The sequence below is a fragment of the Triticum urartu genome, chromosome 7A (genome assembly GCF_056163025.1).
Source record: "Triticum urartu cultivar PI428250 chromosome 7A, HENAU_Tu73, whole genome shotgun sequence".
Taxonomy (NCBI): Eukaryota; Viridiplantae; Streptophyta; class Magnoliopsida; order Poales; family Poaceae; genus Triticum; species Triticum urartu.
The window spans coordinates 468,893,647-468,901,982 of NC_141879.1; positions in this window are offsets into that span (position 1 = coordinate 468,893,647).

The window sequence follows — 8,336 nt, forward strand, 5'->3', positions numbered from 1 at the left end:
TTGATAAAGATGACAGAGTTTTTGGAGTAGATCGCCGTCACACGATGGTTCCCCCGGCAGCATTCCGACGCCATCGGGGAGAGGGAGAGAGATCCCCTCCTTCTTCTTGCTTGGTGATTTCTTGTAATCTGCATTGGTATTTCCCCAAAGAGGAGAGGATGATGCAGCATAGCAAAGTTACTATTTCCCTCAGTTATGAAACAAATGTTATCAATCCAGTAGGAGAACCAAGCAACACCATGTAAACAACACCTGTACACAAACAACAAATACTTGCAACCCAACACGTTAAGGGGTTGTCAATCCCTCAACGGTATTGAGATGGATTAAATTGTACTCCCTCCATTCCATAATGTAGTGCTTCCTCTATCCTCGTGCTTCAAGTTTGACCGTAAATTTAACTATCAAGACCGATTGCGGCGGGAGCAAAAATTATATCAGCGAATTCGTATTCGAAAGAAGTTTTCAATTATATAATTTTTTCTCCTGCCGCAATTGATCTCGTTGGTTAAATTTACGATCAAAGTTGAACCTCGGGAAGCGTGGGCGCACTATATTTTGGAATGGAGGGAGTATGATATTTGATAAATATATCTAACTAAAAAACAAAATTGCAACAAGGTATTTTTTGTTTTAATATGATAGGAAATAGACCCAAGGGCCTCTAGTTGTCACTAGAGGCTTCTCTTGGGAAAATAGTGGTCCACTCGAGGGCCATTATAATTCTTCTTCTACTTTAAGGCTGACTCGGTGGCCATAGTTTTATGCAAAGAATCATATAATACAAGACACTCCAAGCAAAACTCATCATATGTGACGAATAAAAATATAGCTCCAAGTAAAATTACCGATGGTCGTTGGAAGAAAGAGGGGATGCCTTCCAGGGCATCCCCAAGCTTTGTTGCTTGCTACTCCTTGAATATTACCTTGGGTGGCATGTGCATCACCAAGCTTAGGCTATTTTCATTCCTTATTCCTCCATCCGTCATGATCTCACCCAAAACATGAAAACTTCAATCACGCAAAACTTAACAAAACCTTCGTGAGATCCATTAGTGTAGTAAAGCAAATAACCACTTTAAGTACTGTCGCAAACACATTCATATTTTATTATTGCATTATAACTACTGTATTCTAACTTTACCATGGCTTATACCCCCGATACAATCCATAGATTCATCAAAATAAGCACACAATGCAACGAAAACAGATTCTGTCAAAAACAGAACGGTCTGTAGTAATCTGTACTTTAACCATAATTCTGTAAATCCCAAAATTCTGAAAAATTAGGAAAACATAGGAAATTTGTATATCAATCATGTGCAAAAAAATTCAGAATATTATCACGCTCCAGTTAATTTTAATAATTCTGCTACTCGATGCTAAAGTTTCTGTTTTCCAATAGGATCAATCAACTATCACCCAACATGATCCTAAAGGCTTAACTTGGCACAAACACTAACTAAACATAAAAACACAATCATATTAGTAGCATGATTGTTTAAACACACAGGAACAGAAAAAAGTGAAAATTTTATTTTATTCATTGGGTTGCCTCCCAAGAAGCCCTTTCTTTATAGCCATTAAGATAGGCTTGAGATTTCAATGATGCTCACATGAAATATAGTAATTGAAACATGAAGAGAAGATCATATGTAGCATGTGAAAAACACATTTAAGTCTAACATACTTCCTATGCATAGGAATTTTATAAGCAAACAAATTATGAAGACAAGAAACATCTAGCATATGCAAAGGAGAGGAATAAAACATTGACAATCCCAACATAACGAGAGGTAATTTCGTAACATAAAAATTTGTACAACAATATTTCCCTCTCTCATAATAATTACAAGTAAGATCATAATCAAATTCAACAATATAGCTATCATACATAATTTTCTCTTCCTGATCCACATGCATAAAAGTCTCATAATCTTCCAAGATAGTGGGATTAACATCAACTAAAGTCATGACCTATCCAAACCCACTTTTATCAAAAATTTCGTAAGATTGAACACTCCCCAAATATGTGGGATTATTTTTACATAAAGTTGATGCTCTTCCAAGCCCACTTCCAATATTATTTCTAACATTATTATTGTAACACCCCTGATGTCATGCTACAGTAATCTCATGCCTAATGATGTTATGTCATCATAATTATTTTACTAATACTTATTTTGTTTCTAACCAAACTCAAGTCCAAATGCAAATGCCAAGTCGAATTATAATTTTATAAAACAATAAATTAAAAAAAGTTCATTAGGTTGGAAATATACACTACATAATTGTCATACAGTAACTTACTTTTTTGAAGTGTTTAAAATGCCTATGGATATTAAACAATGGACCAATGACACACCTTTTACCCCTTTTAAATGCAATGATAATTTAAATGTTTTCAATTTGGCCCCAAACTTTTTGTGCCACCCCAAAATGTTGGGCTTGATTTATGTGCCAAGTTTCAGTCATAGGAAAATCGTTTGCTGCATAAACTAAATGCAAAACAGTGGTGAGTATTTTATAGGAAATAAAAGGGAAAATATGGGAGACCTAATGTGCACTTAGGCCTGCTAAGCTATAGTGCGGCCCAACACACTTGGAGTCTCCCCTCTCCTCTGTTCACAGAACAGAGGCGTGGAGGCCATCCGAGGCACCATGGCCGGCCGAGCCTTGCATGGCGGCCATCCGCGGCCTTCCCCTTGCCTTCAAGTGCTCCTCCACCCCTCCCTCCCCCTCTACAACCCTAGCCCGAAATCGCCCTCTCCCTCGCTCGTATTCGACGACCCGAATGAGGCTAAGCTCGCGGTCGTCGTCATCTTTGTCGATCCCATGGCCACCGACCACCGTTTTCCACGACTTTATGCCCTGGAGGACTGTTGTCCGATGCATCATCGACTACGAGGACTAGCTCATGCCGGGGCACACCGCATCGCCGCAATCGAGCCGTCTTCTCTATGCACGGCCACCGAACACCATCGTTGCGCAAGTCGCCGTTAGGCCACCCCGGTCGTCCCGATTCTCCCATGAGCACGCGGTGATCTCCAGAGTAGACCCCCTTTCCTTCCCTCTTTCATTTTTGACAACCATAGCACCGTCTGTCGGGCTCAAAACCGGCCGATCTGGGGTAGGGGGTCCCGAACTGTGCGTCTGAGGATCGAAGGTAACAAGGGACACAAGGAACACGATGTTTACCTAGGTTCAGGCCCTCTTAATGGACGTAAAACCCTACGCCCGGTCTACCTCGAGATCGATCTACCTCAAGATCGTAATGTCTAGAACGCTAGATGTTTAGCCTATATGAATTCTGATCATCCCTATGGACTAAACCCTCCGGTTTATATATACACTAGAGGGGTATAGAGGCGGTTTATAAGGGAAGGAAACAATACATCCGGCTTTCAATCTTGCACCCCACGCATCCAGGAGTCCTATCCGAACACGGGGAACAATCCTCCGGTCTATCTTCACGGCCCATCAGCCCGGCCCATGCTCGGATAGGACGGACACCTGAGGACCCCCAAATCCAGGTCTCCCTCAGTAGCCCCTGAACTTGCCTTCAATGACGATGTACTATCCGGCTTATGTCTTCGGCTTTGCAAGGAGGGTTCTTCATTATACTTCAGACCAACGACAGTCCGGTTCTGACCTCTACATTTCGTTTTTATGACCCCTTCCTGTTGCCGCTTCGATTTCCGCGTGCCAGGTGAGTACAAACAGTATGTGATTTTTTTGTAAATAAGCCCCTCATCGCGCTCGGACGATGTTTATATAAGGAGATTTAGGTCCCCAAATGCCATCTCACATCGCGCAAAAGGAAAACCGTCAAGATTAGCTACGAAAAAGCCTTCCAACATGGCCAGTGCCCCAGGCTCCTCTTCGCGCCCCATGGCCGATTGGCAGAGTTGTTTAGTGCTTCATCTTCAGCTGAGCTGACTCCAGACACAGGGTTGTCTTCCCCTCGCGGATCTAGTCCCCGTTCGAGCGGGATTGGCCTCAATCGGCAATGATTTGATGGCTGAGAATTTCCCCAACCCCAATAAGGAGGAGAGGGTGTGCTTTGTCCCATTCCTGTTGCGGGGCCTAGGATTTCCAATCCATCCCTTTCTCAGGGGCCTATTGGAATTTTACGGCATCCAACTCACAACCTCACCCCAGGTTCGATTCTGCACATCTCGGGTTTTGTTGCCCTCTGTGAACTGTTCTTAGGCATCGAGCCCCATTTTGAACTATGGAGGAAGTTCTTTTGCCTTGTTCCCCTCCATCGAGGAGGCTCTATTTTTGAAGTGGACGGTGCCGAAGTATGGCGTATAGCCGGATCCGGATACCTCATAGGAACTCCCAAAGAAGTATACCCACAGTGGTCTTCAGAGTGGTTCTACATGGATGACGTCCCACTGTCGGACCAGGTTTGACGCGGCCTTCCTGAGTTTTCCAGCGCCCCTTTAAAGAAGCGCTTCAACTAGCGTCCTTGAAGTCCCAAGGAGGAGGACAGTGCGGAAGTTAAAAGGTTGGTCAGCAAGGTCAGATTACTTGCCCATACTGAGCTCACGATAATCGAGGTTATGGCTATCGCCATAAAAAGATGCGTCCAACCTCTCCAATCCAGAGTAACTCCCTTATGGTGCTACAACGGAGAAGATGACGTGTCCCGCTACAGACGCAAGAGTCCGGACACCCCAGCTGAGCTGGCCATCATCTTGGTAGATTTGTACAAGGGCGAAAAGCAAGACTTCCTCTATTTGAACTGCAGGGAAGGCTACTCCATGTACAACCCGATCAAATGGGTAAGATTTCTACTACCTGTGTCGCTTTATTACTGCCACGGGATTCTTACCGAGTTTTTTGCATTGGTATTTATGCAACAATCATGGAGGAAGATGATCGAGGACATTCGCTGCCCCGTCCCATAGCCAGAGGATCACGATCGCGACCAAGACCCTAGTTTTTGTGAAGATCCGGATATATACATAGAATTCGAGGACAGAATGCTTTACCAAGAGAGCCTTGAAGACTCGAAAGTAGCTATTACATCTGACTACCCCTGCCCCTATCCCTTATCCATCGTAAGTATTCGGAGGGCTCTTTTAAAAGGAAGTCCCTACTTGCACCTTTACCCATTATACTGACCGGATTTTAAGAGGATCGACGCTCGGCGGACCGTACCTCCTCAAGGGCGGCCTCTACGCAAGGTCGTTGTTCAAAACGAATGGGGATCGGGAGTGCTGCAAAAACCTCACAACCTTCCAAGAGGTATGTCTGTTTAATAGATGCTTGTGCATGAGTCTGGATTGTTTAAAATATCCTTTTATCCTTGATGACAGGAGAAACACGCAGCATATAGTGGGGAAACGCCCTGTTAGCCGAATGTCTGCCAATCCGGTGCCGGACTCGTCAACTAGGACGAGAATCGATGCAATGCCAGGTCTGAATCCTCATGAGTACTCGGATGACATGTCAGTCGTGAATTTTGAAGTTGAGAGCGTGATGAATCACCATCGACTGAAGAGCCCATGCACGCTCCGGCCTTTTCCGAGCAAGAGTTTATCGCACTCAGCTCGGTGGATGCATACATCCGAGCCGCTCGAGACGGACTTGCCGGAGTCACTTTGTTGTTCTCAAAGGATATACAGGTAAAAGTTTATGCAATTTTGATAGGTATATGCCAGTAGCCCCCGAGACTTGAAGCGATGAAGCAGACCGATTTAAGGATCGATACTACCTGCAGGTTCTTAAAGAGAAGAATACTGCGTTGGCCCGGGACCTGAAAAAATAACCAAATGTAGCTGAACGTTGTCACCGTCGAACTGGCGGAAATGAAGAAGTCCTCAATGAACACCTCCAAGGAGGAAAAACACGAGGAGGAAGAAGACAAAGCCTCCGAAGAGATAGAGAGCTGAAGGGCTCAGTTGTTGGCTATGTAGAAAGAAAAAGAGAGACTAAAGGGTGGCATGTTCGATATGTCTTCCTTTCTTATCAAAAACCACCCTAGGGGCTTATCTTTAGTTCATAATTCGGAACGTCATGACTCTGTTGCTGCAGGCCTGTTAACTGGTGGACCGGAGGAAGAAGTATCTGGATTTCCAGGTGACGTGCTGAAGGAACTGTCTGTGGTACATGCTCTGGCCCGGAAAGCCATGAGGAGCATGGTGAAGGCGTTATGGCCATCTGATACCCCTCCAGAAAGTCTGGAGGGCCTGGCAAACTTGTTCAAAGGTGACCGACGCTGGTTTGAGCTATGGAAGACATCCTCCTACCGTGAAGGCGCACGAGAAGCCTGGGCCATGGTGAAAACATGATTCACCAAGCTGGATCCAATCATATGGCCCGAGTAGGACCACAGGGCCCAGACGGGAAAGAAATTCCAGTGAATTTGGTGTATGACCAAGTAATGATCGCTGCAAAGTATTCGCAGGAAGACTGTAGGTTAGACAGTCTTATAGATGGAATAAATAAGGAATAGGTATTTGATTTGATGTATTAATGTATGTTATGATCGACCTATACCTTTATCCGAACATGTGAATTTTTTTGTCATCGTAGGCTTTCGGCTTTAACCTCCGAACCAAAATGTTGGATTGTTTCCGGATACTGTTTGGAATGAAAAGAAGCATTCACTCTGTCCGGAAACCAGGCAACCCAGTCATTGTGCTCTAGCAGACAAATTTTTTAGTTCGGGATGTATGTTATACTACCTATGTAAGAAACATTTTCCAAGGAGAATAGTTCCGTTAAGGGTTCCTTTCCATGGGTTGGCGTGCTGAAATTATGCGCGCTGTGGCTTTGGTCCGCAATACGGAAAAAAATGTCTTGTATGTTTGAAGAGTTACAAAAATGTAACAATCCGTCGTTCAATTGCCGACCAATTATTCTCTTAAGAACACTAACTTTTGGCTTCACCCGTCTAAGGTACATGTCCAGATGACCCGGTTGTAACAATCGCAGAGGTGCTCCCTTTATGCTCTAGCTGAACAATCAGGAACGTAGGGCATAGGCACAGGAGCAAAGCAACCCAGCTTGGCAAGAACTTAAGTCATAGAGGTGCATATAATGGCAAAAAGGGTATATTAGAGCAAACGACACATATATTGTGAGCTCCAGGCTCGGAATAATAATAAGATTCGGTTAAAGAAGCCCCCTGGTTAGTGTGGGGTGTGTGCATTTTAGGATGTGTACCCCTCAAGTGTTCAGTTTATCTGAACACATTTTGGGAATCATATAAAAACGAGAAAGTAAAAAACAAAAATGAAGAGGCGAGAAAAGAATGAAAAAGAAGTATGGCTGAACTTACGCGTAGAATATTCAGAGCTAAGCAGCATTCCATGGATTCGGCTCTAGGTGATTATCTGATGCATTATGAAGGCGATAGGCTCCTCCTGTGAGAACTTCATCTATAATGAAGGGGCCCTCCCATTTTGGTTTGAGCTTGTCCTTCTTCTTCTTTGGGAGGCATAAAACGAGTTCACTGACATTATATGTCTTGGCCCGCACTTCTCTGCTTTGGTATCTATGGCACCCCAATCCGCATGGAGCAGGGGGCCTCCGCACGTCAGCCCAGGATAACACCTGGTGCACGACAGGTCCATAATACAGCATTCCAGGTACAAGAATATTCATCAAAGACATGTATATGAGATTACATCATTGATGAATACAATTATCTGGCATAGCCCCAAGGCTAATAAATGACAGCGGATGTCTGATTTAACGGCGGCGGAAGTCTTGGTTTGGCAGCATAACAACTCTGGCTGGGCTCCACAACTCACAGGACTGGCAAGGTTACGGCCTACAAAACTGGCATGACACGCCAGGTCAGTACATTGAATGTACTTGCAAGACAACCAAATACATAGCATCCAAACAAGTAGAAGACAAAGCAAGAACCGAGCGCATGGAACAACCTATCTCATATCAATTACTAAACATGGCATGATAAAAATCAACTAAGCATGAACAAAATCATAGCATCTACTAACATGGCAATAACATGGCATAATGGCATCATGAAACTATGCTGAAAGTAAACTACCAATAATATCCAATGCAGACATAGCATATTAACCTTATGCAATCACCTTCTGTTCTATCATGGTTCTTTAAATGCAAATAATGATATATTGCTCATGCAATGTACCCAAACTTGTACACCGAGTCCCTCGGACTCTCTTATCAATGGGTTGCCTTGCAACTGAACAGTGATCTTTCCGGCGATCACAACCAAACCACCATCGTGGCCCTGACTAGAGTAACTCGTGATCCTTACGGTGATCACCACCAAAATAACTCGTGATCCTTACGGCGATCACCACCAAAATAACTCGTGATCCTAACGG